Genomic DNA, 13,716 nt, shown 5'->3' with positions numbered 1-13,716 from the left:
TCCTTCTGCTTACAACACCACACTATCTCTAAAATTTTTGACACCTCTCTCTAATAAACAGCCTCAAAAGGACCCTAAGGTCTGTTACTCTCTAATTCATCTGTATTTCATTGTATACCTTAGCAAGCTTAGAAAATATTTCCATAATAGTTCAGCAGACATTTCCACTGTATTTCAGCAGACATCTAGCAGTCATTACCATGGAGCTCAACCGATGTCCAGCAGGTTTTTGGTACTTTAGCAAACAACCTCCAGATATTACCACAGCAGTTCAGCAGACATCCAACTGATATTACCATAATTTAGCAGACATTACCACAGTTCTGTATATAATATTGGCTTCGGATATGTTGACTTTCCTACCTAACAGGAATCATAAATGTTCTTTGGTAAATACTGTATCCCACTGTATGATCCATTGGTAAGCACTGAAACCCCCTGTAAGATCTAATTGTAAAGGACTGTATCTTCCTGAAGATCAAATTTGTAAGGATTGTATCTTGTTATATCCAGTTGGAAGGTATTTCATCCCCAAACTTTGATGTTACGTGGCTCAAGGTGCGTCTCCCAGCTACCACACTTTTCCTTTGTTTCACCTACTGCTCTACCAATTGTACAAATTTTGTATCTTTCCTCAACTATCTAAACTACTTCCATGAGGCCGTGATATCTTCTCACCTCTTGCTAGGGAATTTCAACATTTACCATAGGGAATGGTTGAATGTCTCCCATACGGAGGATTGTCTGGGGAGGGGATTGAAACCCCTCATGTTCTCCAGTCTCACTGCTTAAGAGCACTCCTCCCATATTTCTGCCAGTGTGACCACTCTCCTAATATTCTGGATCTGTTTTCTCACTTCTAGTTCTCCACTGTAAAGATACAAAGTCTCGCTCCAGTTGGTTCATTTGATCACACTCATAAATGTATCTATTTTAACAGCACCTCCTTCTCCAGCAGTCCCTTCTAAATGTATATATGAACACATCAACAAAGCTGACTGAAATAACTTACACAAATTATTGTTTGACTTTCCTTAGGTAAGTTTCTGTCTCTTATGTGGTGATGCTTCTGTCTCCGCCAAACGCATAGCGGGAATGGAAGCATTTATCCCCCTTCCTTCAAGTCGACCTCTTCTTCCAATCCATGGTTCAGTCGTTTCTGTTCTGAGGTCATTCAGTCAAGGGATCAGGCATGTCGAGCTTAGAAAAACTTTTCCGACTCCCATTCAACATTTATCACTGCCCGTAATCAGTGTAAGCACGTTATCTGCGAGGTAAAACCTTTCCTCGTCATCCACTGATAGATCTCTCTGGTCTTTAGCCAAAGGGCATCGCTAACAACAACTGTGGCTCTACCTTGCCCTCACTTTTCCTTTCTGATGGTACTATAGCTGTCTCTCCCGTAGACAAAACATCTCTCTTTGGTTTCCATTTCTCCTTTAATTCCACCTTGGATGACTCTTAACATTCCTTCACCCCTGATGCTCCTTTTGCTAATCCTATGCCCCTTCCCGTAGTCTCTTTTTGAATTGTCCGAAAAGCGATTCTCTCTCTCTGGAGACAAGCAAGGCTTATTATTATGGTCCTGATGGCATCCATCCCCGTGTGCCGAAAGTGTGTGCCACAGAACTTGCGCCTGTGCTTGCTCGTCTGTTCTGTTTTGTTTAAAACGAGAGCTTTTCCTTCTTGGGAGCAGGCGTCATTACATCACCCCATCCCTAAGAAGGGTGACCCTTCTGACCCCTCTAACTTTCGTCCTGTTGAGGGCAAGTATTGTATCCTCCGGTAAGATCTTGCTGGGAGTGGTCCTGCCTCACTCTGCGGGGGACGACCTGGTCGTGCCGTGCCGTTGGGAGTAGTCCTGCCTCACTCTGCTGGGGACGACCTGGTCGTGCCGTGCCGTTGGGAGTGGTCCTGCCTCACTCTGCTGGGGACGACCTGGTCGTGCCGTCAAGTCGTGTGGTGGGTAGCGACAGGGAGTGGGACTCTACATTATGTATTGATTTCCCTGTGTGTTGTGAGGGCGTGTAATGGCTGCGCCTGGTTACCAATATACAGTATGGAGGTGTAGTGGTAGAGGATCAATGTATGATACATGAGGTGTTGTAGAGATATGTTATATAATGTGAGGTAAGATAATAATGTGTCAGGTTGAGCACGGTGATCGTGAGCGTGCGCCCTGCTGACACTGCCTGGCTTGTCAGTGTGGCGTGTGGCAGCAGAGTGTGAGGTGCTGCACCACCCACCCTACCACACTAACTGCTGTACCTCTCCTACTGCTGTGCCACAGCTTGTGTGTGTACTGCTAGGCTCAGCTCAGGCTCAGCTCAGGCTCACAGTCGGCCGACCATAACACCACCACCCCATGGACGTGTAGCCCAACACAACATTCTACATACATAAGGTAAACTAAAGAAACTTTACATGTATAATATAAATACATCAAATATATATATATATATATATTCGGTGCCTTATCTATGTACCCAAAACATATTGTGTGTGTGTGTGTGTGTGTGTGTGTGTGTGTGTGTGTGTGTGTGTGTGTGTGTGTGTGATTATCATTAGTGTTACTGGGAACACATTGTGCACTGGTGCTGCACATATCCTACACCTTGTATATACACACCAGGTCTTGACACACACGCCCCAGACTAGGTCAGGTATCCATTTATCGACCAGCCTCTCAGGGAGGATGAACACCTGGGATTTGCTTTGGACCAGCAGCCTCGACCAGGATTCAGACTCATGTGGTCCTAACCCTAGTGAGGAGCACTGCCCACTACACCAGGGAGGCCCGTGTCTGTGAGTGTGTGTTGGTCAATATAGATAAGATAATGTGAGATATGACTATTATGTATGCTATCTTAAAGGATGACCGGAGCCTTGGGCAGCAAGGCCTGCTTCCGATGACTTCCTGAATATAACCATGATATTATATATATACTGACTGACCTGACCTGACCTGACCTGACCTGACCTAACCTGACCTGACCTCTTCATCTTGATTCGACGTTTTTCATCAGAATTTTAAGATTATGAAAATTATCCACGTGTGACTAAATGTAGTTCAGACATATGCATACTGTACAACATGAATGATCATACGCCATCATCACCTGGGGTACTGGGAGAACTGTAACATAATGATCATACACATCATCACCTGGGGTACTGGGAGAACTGTAACATAATGATCATACACATCATCACCTGGGGTACTGGGAGAACTGTAACATAATGATCATACACATCATCACCTGGGGTACTGGGAGAACTGTAACATAATGATCATACACATCATCACCTGCGGTACTGGGAGAACTGTAACATAATGATCATACACATCATCACCTGGGGTACTGGGAGAACTGTAACATAATGATCATACACATCATCACCTGGGGTACTGGGAGAACTGTAACATAATGATCATACACATCATCACCTGCAGTACTGGGAGAACTGTAACATAATGACCATACACATCATCACCTGGGGTACTGGGAGAACTGCAACATAATGATCATATACATCATCACCTGGGGTACTGGGAGAACTGTAACATAATGATCATACACATCATCACCTGCAGTACTGGGAGAACTGTAACATAATGATCATACACATCATCACCTGGGGTACTGGGAGAACTGTAACATAATGATCATACACATCATCACCTGGGATACTGGGAGAACTGCAACATAATGATCATACACATCATCACCTGGGGTACTGGGAGAACTGTAACATAATGATCATACACATCATCACCTGGGGTACTGGGAGAACTGAACATAATGATCATACACATCATCACTGGGTACTGGGAGAACTGAACATAATGATCATACACATCATCACCTGGGTACTGGGAGAACTGTAACATAATGATCATACACATCATCACCTGGGTACTGGGAGAACTGTAACATAATGATCATACACATCATCACCTGGGGTACTGGAGAACTGTAACATAATGATCATACACATCATCACCTGGGGTACTGGGAGAACTGTAACATAATGATCATACACATCATCACCTGGGGTACTGGGAGAACTGTAACATAATGATCATACACATCATCACCTGGGGTACTGGGAGAACTGTAACATAATGATCATACACATCATCACCTGGGGTACTGGGAGAACTGTAACATAATGATCATACACATCATCACCTGGGGTACTGGAGAACTGTAACATAATGATCATACACATCATCACCTGGGGTACTGGGAGAACTGTAACATAATGATCATACACATCATCACCTGGGTACTGGGAGAACTGTAACATAATGATCATACACATCATCACCTGGGTACTGGGAGAACTGTAACATAATGATCATACACATCATCACCTGGGGTACTGGGAGAACTGTAACATAATGATCATACACATCATCACCTGGGTACTGGGAGAACTGTAACATAATGATCATACACATCATCACCTGGGGTACTGGGAGAACTGTAACATAATGATCATACACATCATCACCTGGGGTACTGGGAGAACTGTAACATAATGATCATACACATCATCACCTGGGTACTGGGAGAACTGAACATAATGATCATACACATCATCACCTGGGGTACTGGGAGAACTGTAACATAATGATCATACACATCATCACCTGGGTACTGGGAGAACTGTAACATAATGATCATACACATCATCACCTGGGGTACTGGGAGAACTGTACATAATGATCATACACATCATCACCTGGGGTACTGGAGAACTGTACATAATGATCATACACATATCACCTGGGTACTGGGAGAACTGAAATTAATGATCATACACTCATCACTGGGGTACTGGGAGAACTGTAACATAATGATCATACACATCACCTGGGGTACTGGAGGAACTGTAACAATGATCATACACATCATCACCTGGGTACTGGGAGAACTGTAACATAAGATATACACATCATCACCTGGGGTACTGGGAGAACTGTTAACATATGATCATACACATTCATCACCTGGGTACTGGGAGAACTGTAACATAATGGTACTACCATCATCACCTGGGTACTGGAGAACTGTAACATAATGATCATACACATCATCACTGGGGTACTGGGAGAACTGTAACATAATGGTCATACACATCATCACCTGGGTATGGCAGAACTGTAATATGACATAACACGCGTGGCGTGGTACTCGAGAAGTGTATCGGTTGTAGAGCAGGCTTCATACCTGGGACAGTATCTTGGTGTGAGGTACTATGACTTCCTATACCTGCTGGTGTGAGCGCCAGGTTATACCTCTGGTGTGAGCCAGGTTATACCTGCTGGTGTGAGCGCCAGTTATACCTCTGGTGTGAGTGCCAGTTATACCTGCTGGTGGAGAACTGTACAGTTATACCTGCTGGTTGTGAGCTCGGTTATACCTGCTGGTGTGAGCGCCAGTTATACCTGCTGGTGTGAGCGCCAGGTTATACCTCCTGGTGTGAGTGCCAGGTTATACCTGCTGGTGTGAGGCAGGTTATACCTGCTGGTGTGAGTGCCAGGTTATACCTGCGGTTGTGAGGACAGGTTATACCTGCTGGTGTGAGCGCCAGGTTATACCTGCTGGTGTGAGCACCAGGTTATACCTACTGGTGTAGGCGCCAGGTTATACCTGCTGTGTGAGGCCAGGTTATGACATCTGGTGTGAGCGCAGGTTATACCTGCTGGTGTGAGCGCCAGGTTATACCTGCTGGTGTGAGCGCCAGGTTATACCTGCTGGTGTGAGCGCCAGGTTATACCTGCTGGTGTGAGCGCAGGTTATACCTGCTGGTGTGAGCGCCAGGTTATACCTGCTGGTGTGAGCTGCAGGTTATACCTGCTGGTGTGAGGCCAGGTTATACCTGCTGGTGTGAGCTGCCAGGTTATACCTGCTGGTGTGAGCGCCAGGTTATACCTGCTGGTGTGAGCGCAGGTTATACCTCTGGTGTGAGTGCCAGGTTATACCTGCTGGTGTGAGCGCCAGGTTATACCTGCTGGTGTGAGCGCCAGGTTATATACCTGCTGGTGGCGGGTATACTGTGGGAGTGCCAGTTATACTGCTGGTGTGAGGCCAGGTTATACTCTGGTGTGAGTGCCAGGTTATACCTGCTGGTGTGAGCGCAGGTTATACCTCTGGTGTGAGCTGCCAGGTAATACCTGCTGGTGTGAGCGCCAGGTTATACCTGCTGGTGTGAGTGCCAGGTTATACCTGCTGGTGTGAGCGTCAGGTTATACCTGCTGGTGTGAGCGCCAGGTTATACCTGCTGGTGTGAGCGCCAGGTTATACCTGCTGGTGTGAGCGCCAGGTTATACCTGCTGGTGTGAGCGCCAGGTTATACCTGCTGGTGTGAGCGCCAGGTTATACTCTGGTGTGAGCGCCAGGTTATACCTCTGGTGTGAGTCCAGGTTATACCTGCTGGTGTGAGCGCCAGGTTATACCTGCTGGTGTGAGCGCCAGGTTATACCTGCTGGTGTGAGCGCCAGGTTATACCTGCTGGTGTGAGCGCCAGGTTATACCTGCTGGTGTGAGCGCCAGGTTATACCTGCTGGTGTGAGCGCCAGGTTATACCTGCTGGTGTGAGCGCCAGGTTATACCTGCTGGTGTGAGTGCCAGGTTATACCTCCTGGTGTGAGCGCCAGGTTGTACCTCCTGGTGTGAGCGTCAGGTTATACCTGCTGGTGTGAGCGCCAGGTTATACTTCCTGGTGTGAGCTCCAGGTTATACCTGCTGGTGTGAGCGCCAGGTTATACCTGCTGGTGTAAGCGCCAGGTTATACTTCCTGGTGTGAGCGTCAGGTTATACCTGCTGGTGTGAGCGTCAGGTTATACCTGCTGGTGTGAGCGTCAGGTTATACCTGCTGGTGTGAGTGCCAGGTTATACCTGCTGGTGTGAGCGCCAGGTTATACCTCCTGGTGTGAGCGTCAGGTTATACCTGCTGGTGTGAGCGTCAGGTTATACCTGCTGGTGTGAGCGTCAGGTTATACCTCCTGGTGTGAGCGTCGTTATACCTGCTGGTGTAAGCGCCAGGTTATACCTGCTGGTGTGAGCGCCAGGTTATACCTGCTGGTGTGAGCGTCAGGTTATACCTGCTGGTGTAAGTGTCAGGTTCATATCTGCTGGTGTGAGCGCCAGGTTATACCTGCTGGTGTGAGCGTCAGGTTATACCTGCTGGTGTAAGCGCCAGGATATACCTGCTGGTGTGAGCGCCAGGTTATACCTCCTGGTGTGAGCGCCAGGTTATACCTGCTGGTATGAACGTCAGGTTATACCTGCTGGTGTGGGCGTCAGGTTATACCTGCTGGTGTGAACACCAGATTATACCTGCTGGTGTGAGCGTCAGGTTATACCTGCTGGTGTGAGTGCCAGGTTATACCTGCTGGTGTGAGCGTCAGGTTATACCTGCTGGTGTGAGCGTCAGGTTATACCTGCTGGTGTGAGCGTCAGGTTATACCTGCTGGTGTGAGCGTCAGGTTATACCTGCTGGTGTGAGCGTCAGGTTATACCTGCTGGTGTGAGCGTCAGGTTATACCTGCTGGTGTGAGCGTCAGGTTATACCTGCTGGTGTGAGCGCCAGGTTATACCTGCTGGTGTGAGCGTCAGGTTATACCTGCTGGTGTGAGCGTCAGGTTATACCTGCTGGTGTGAGCGCCAGGTTATACCTGCTGGTGTGAGCGTCAGGTTATACCTGCTGGTGTGAGTGCCAGGTTATACCTGCTGGTGTGAGTGCCAGGTTATACCTGCTGGTGTGAGTGCCAGGTTATACCTGCTGGTGTGAGCGCCAGGTTATACCTGCTGGTGTGAGCACCTGGACCAGTGTAAAACAGATCTCTAGTCTTTCTCAATGTCGTATAGTGTTCTGGTGTTGTGTGTTATTCTCCGTGTCCATCGCTATACTTGTAATATCAGACTCAACCCGTCACTAAAGTTACTCCCTCTACCCCTACAGTTGATATACTGGACCCCCCCCCCCCACCTGGGGCCCACCATTACAGTGGAAGAGTTACACTCTCCATCACTACACCTGTTACATTAGACCCAAACCGCTGCTGATGGTGTAGTTCACGTCTGCCACAAATGCATATGATCACTGCTTCTGACAAGTGTTGTGTGTGGCAAAACGTACTCATCATCAGGTATGAGTTACTCATCACCATGTATGTGTTACTCATCATCAGGTATGAGTTACTCATCACCATGTATGCGTTACTCATCACCAGGTATGTGTTACTCATCATCAGGTATGAGTTACTCATCACCATGTATGTGTTACTCATCACCAGGTATGTGTTACTCATCACCATGTATGTGTTACTCATCACCATGTACGTGTTACTCATCACCAGGTATGTGTTACTCATCACCATGTATGTGTTACTCATCACCATGTATGTGTTACTCATCACCATGTATGTGTTACTCATCACCAGGTATGTGTTACTCATTACCATGTATGTGTTACTCATCACCATGTATGTGTTACTCATCACCAGGTATGTGTTACTCATCACCATGTATGTGTTACTCATCACCATGTATGTGTTACTCATCACCAGGTATGTGTTTCTCATCACCAGGTATGTGTTACTCATCACCATGTATGTGTTACTCATCACCATGTATGTGTTACCCATCACCAGGTATGTGTTACTCATCACCAGGTATGTGTTACTCATCACCAGGTATGTGGTACTCATCATCAGGTATGAGTTACTCATCACCAGGTATGTGTTACCCATCACCAGGTATGTGTTACTCATCACCAGGTATGTGTTACTCATCACCAGGTATGTGGTACTCATCATCAGGTATGAGTTACTCATCACCAGGTATGTGTTACCCATCACCAGGTATGTGTTACTCATCACCAGGTATGTGTTACTCATCATTAGGTATGAGGTACTCATAACCAGGTACTCATCACCAGGTATGAGTTACTCATCACCATGTATGTGTTACTCATCATTAGGTATGAGGTACTCATAACCAGGTACTCATCACCAGGTATGAGTTACTCATCACCATGTATGTGTTACTCATCACTAGGTATGAGGTACTCATAACCAGGTATGTGTTACTCATCACCAGGTATGTGGTATTCATCACCAGATACGTGGTGCTCGACACCAGGTATGTGGTACTCGACAATAGGTATATGGTATTCGACAACAGGTATGTGTTACTCGACAATAGGTATGTGGTGCTCGACACTAGGTATGTGGTACTCGACACTAGGTATGTGGTACTCGACACTAGGTATGTGGTACTCGACACCAGGTATGTGGTACTCGCCAATAGGTACATGGTATTCGACAACAGGTATGTGTTACTCGACAATAGGTATGTGGTGCTCGACACTAGGTATGTCGTACTCGACACTAGATATGTGGTACTCGACACTAGGTATGTGGTACTCGACAATAACTGAAATATAGAGAGGTTAACACAAGGAAAATGAGGAGACATGGCAAGGTATTTACGAATTTTAGAGGAAATGAAAAATCTATCTTTTAAATGTGCGACATGTCATAGTTACTGGGAGTGTCAGACATGAGAGGGTAGAGACTTCCAAAGCTTCCAGGTGTAGGAAAAGAAATAGTTATCAAAACGGCCCTCCCTTGAGTTACTATTACCTTACCTTATTGTTACTGTTACCTTACCTTGCTGGTGTTGTTACCTTACCTTACTGGTGTTGTTACCTTACCTTACTGGTGCTGTTACCTTACCTTATTGGTACTATTACCTTACCTTACTGGTGCTGTTACCTTACCTTACTGGGACTATTACCATACCTTACTGGTGCTATAACCTTACCTTACTGGTGCTGTTACCTTACCTTACTGATCTTGTTACCTGACCTTACTGGTGTTGTTACCTTACCTTAATGGTGCTGTTACCTTACCTTACTGATACTGTTACCTTACCTTACTGGTAATATTACCTTACATTATTGGTACTGTTACCTTACCTTACTGGTCTTGTTACCTTACCTTACTGGTACTATTACCTTATCTTACTGGTACTGTTACCTTACCTTACTGGTACTGTCACCTTACCTTATTGGTGCTGTTACCTTACCTTACTGGTACTATCACCTTACCTTACTGGTACCGTTACCTTACCTTACTGGTGCTATTACCTTACCTTACTGGTCTTGTTACCTTACCTTACCGGTGTTATTACCTTACCTTACTGGTACTGTTACCTTACCTTACTGGTACTATTGCCTTAAGTTATTGGTAGTTACCTTACCTTACTGGTGCTATTACCTTACCTTACTGGTGTTATTACCTTACCTTACTGGTGTTGTTACCTTACCTTACTGGTACTATTACCTTACCTTACAGGTACTGCTACCTTACCTTACTGGTGCTATTACCTTACCTTAATGGTCTTGTTACCTTACCTTACTGGTGTTGTTTGTTACCTTACCTTACTGGTACTGTTACCTTACCTTACTGGTACTATTACCTTACCTTACTGGTACTATTACCTTACCTTACTGGTGCTATTACCTTACCTCACTGGTGTTGTTACCTTACCTTACTGGTACTATTACCTTACTTTACTGGTACTATTACCTTACCCTATTGGTACTGTTACCTTACCTTACTGGTACTATTACCTTACCTTATTGATAGTTACCTTACCTTACTGGTACTGTTACCTTACTGGTGTTGTTACTTTACCTTACTGGCACTATTATCTTACCTTACTGGTACTGTTATCTTACCTTACTGGTACTGTTACCTTACCTTACTGGTACTATTACCTTACCTTACTGGTTCTGTTACCTCACCTTACTGGTACTGTTACCTTACCTTACTGGTATTGTTACCTTACCTTATTGGTGCTGTTACCTTACCTTACTGGTGTAGCTACCTTGCTATTGGTGCTGTTACCTTACCTTACTGGTACTATTACTTTACCTTACTGGTGCTGTTACCTTACCTTACTGGTACTATTACGTTTCCTTACTGGTACTATTACCTTACCTTACTGGTGTTGTTACCTTACCTTACTGGTACTATTACCTTACCTTACTGGTACTGTTACTTTACCTTACTAGTGCTATTACCTCACCTTACTGGTACTATTACCTTACCTTATTGGTAGTTACCTTACCTTACTGGTGCTATTACCTAACCTTACTGGTGTTGTTACCTTACCTTACTGGTACTATTACCTTACTTTACTGGTACTATTACCTTACCTTACTGGTACTGTTACCTTACCTTACTGGTACTATTACCTTACCTTATTGGTAGTTACCTTTCCTTACTGGCACTATTATCTTACCTTACTGGTGCTGTTACCTTACCTTACTGGTACTATTACCTTACCTTATTGGTAGTTACCTTTCCTTACTGGCACTATCATCTTACCTTACTGGTGCTGTTACCTTACCTTACTGGTACTATTACCCTATCTTACTGGTGCTGTTACCTCACCTTACTGGTACTGTTACCTTACCTTACTGGTATTGCTACCTTACCTTATTGGTGCTGTTACCTTACCTTACTTGTGTTGCTACCTTACTACTGGTGCTGTTACCTTACCTTACTGGTACTGTTACCTTACCTTACTGGTATTGTTACCTTACCTTACTTACTGGTACTATTATCTTACCTTACTGGTACTGTTACCGTACCTTACTGGTGCTGTTACCTTAACTTATTAGGGGCATCTAGAAAATGGGCCCCAAGCATCTAGAAGATGGACCCCCCTATCATCTAGAAGATGGGCCCCCTAGCATCTAGAAGATGGGCCCTCTTTCAGCTAGAAGATGGGTCCCCTAGCAGCTAGATGATGGGCCCCCTAACAGCTAGAAGATGGGCTCCTAGCACCTAAAAGATGGGTTCCTAGCAGCTAGATGGGCCCCGTAGGAGCTACACGATGGGTCCCCTAGCAGTTAGAAAATAGGTCCTCTAGCGGTTAGAAGATGGGCCCCCTAGCATCTAAAAGATGAGCCCCAAGCATCTAGAAGATAGGCCCCCTAGCAGCTGGAAGATGAGCCTTCTAGCAACTAGACGATGGGTCCCTAGCAACTAGACGATGGGCTCCTAGCTTTAAAAGATGAGCCCCCTAGCAGCTAGACGATGGGTCCCTAGCAACTAGACGATGGGCTCCTAGCTTTAAAAGATGAGCCCCCTAGCAGCTAGACGATGGGTCCCCTAGCAGCTAGACGATGGGCCCCCTAGCAGCTAGACGATGGCTCCCCTTGCAACTAAATGATGGGCTCCTAGCAATTAAAAGATAGGCCCCCTAACAGCTAGAAGATGGGTTCCCTAGCATCTAGAAGATGGGACCCCTAGCAGCTAGAAGATGGGCCCCTTAGCAGCTAGAAGATGGGCCCTCTAGCAGCTAGAAGACAGGCCCCATAACAGCTAGAAGATGGGCACTCTGGCAGCTAGAAGATGGGCCCTCTAGCAGCTAGAGGATGGGCCCTCTAGCGGCTAAAAGATTGGCCCTCTAGCAGCTAGGAAATGGGCCCTCTAGCGGCTAGAAGAAGGGCCCCCCTAGCATCTACAGGATGGACCCTCTAGCAGCCAGAAGATGGGCCCCTTAGCAGCTAGAAGATGGGCCCCCTAGCAGCTGAAAGATGGGCCTCTTAGCAGCTACAAATGGGCACCCTAGCAGCTACAAGATGGGCCCTCTAACAACTACAGGATGGGCGTCCTAGGAGTTAGTAAATACTGTATTTTCATAATTGTTCTTTACATAGGTAAAGGTGATTATGTTCAGCCATGTTTCTCATCATGATACAAATGAAGAAGATGAGGAGGAGTAAGGATGTGTGATGACACTTGCCACATGTTGTTCATTGGTACATGGAGGGACCACATCTTCCTCCAACTGTGCTCATACTTAACTCTCATTATACTATGTCAACTTCCATACTTACCTATATCATCTTTGACATACACTATAATATACTGTAATGTTTGATATACGCTATAATATCCTGTAATGCTTGATATACAGTATGATATAAAGTTTGATATACAGTATAACATAATGTTTAATAAACAGTATAATATAATATCTGATATACAGTATAGTAAAATGTTTGATATACAGTATAATATAATGTTTGATTTATATTCATTTATTATACTTTGTCGCTGTCTCCCGCGTTAGCGCAAGGAAGCAGACGAAAGAATGGCCCAACCCACCCACATACACATGTATATACATACACGTCCATATACATATCTATATATTTCAACGTATACATACATATACATACACAGACTTATACATTTATACACATGTGCATATTCATACATGCTGCCTTCATCCATTCCCGACGCCACCCTGCCACAAATGAAATGGCTCCCCCCTCACCCCGCACGCGCGCGAGGTAGCGCTAGGAAAAGACAACAAAGGCCACATTCGTTCACACTCAGTCTCTAGCTGTCATGTAATAATGCACCGAAACCACACCTCCCTTTCCACATCCAGGCCCCACAAAACTTTCCATGGTTTACCCCAGACGCTTCTCATGCTCTGGTTCAATCCATTGACAGCACGTCGACCCCGGTATACCACATCGTGGTAGACTGTATCATGCAGCAGAACCTGCTAGAGAAGACCGTAACATGCAGCAGTATAGCGATGCGTCGTCCGCCTGGTGGCCAGTCTGCCAACTAACAATTTACCTACAATGTTTTAAGTTTGACTTGGTTTC

At 45.5% G+C, this 13,716-nt stretch overlaps 1 protein-coding gene across 3 annotated transcripts in view; it reads left to right on the top strand.

Moving 5' to 3' along the window:
• Nucleotides 1–2,189: 2,189 nt before the first annotated feature.
• LOC139754810 (organic cation transporter protein-like) overlaps nucleotides 2,190–13,716 on the top strand; it is a 105,134-nt gene continuing 93,607 nt past the window's right edge. For all 3 annotated transcript variants that reach the window (XM_071672645.1, XM_071672644.1, XM_071672649.1), the window contains exon 1: nucleotides 2,190–2,404. The gene's annotated coding sequence lies outside the window, so the exon portion shown is untranslated. The remainder of the gene's footprint in view (nucleotides 2,405–13,716) is intronic.

The sequence above is a fragment of the Panulirus ornatus genome, chromosome 17 (genome assembly GCF_036320965.1).
Source record: "Panulirus ornatus isolate Po-2019 chromosome 17, ASM3632096v1, whole genome shotgun sequence".
Lineage (NCBI taxonomy): Eukaryota > Metazoa > Arthropoda > Malacostraca > Decapoda > Palinuridae > Panulirus > Panulirus ornatus.
This window is presented reverse-complemented; position numbering and strand designations above follow the sequence as displayed.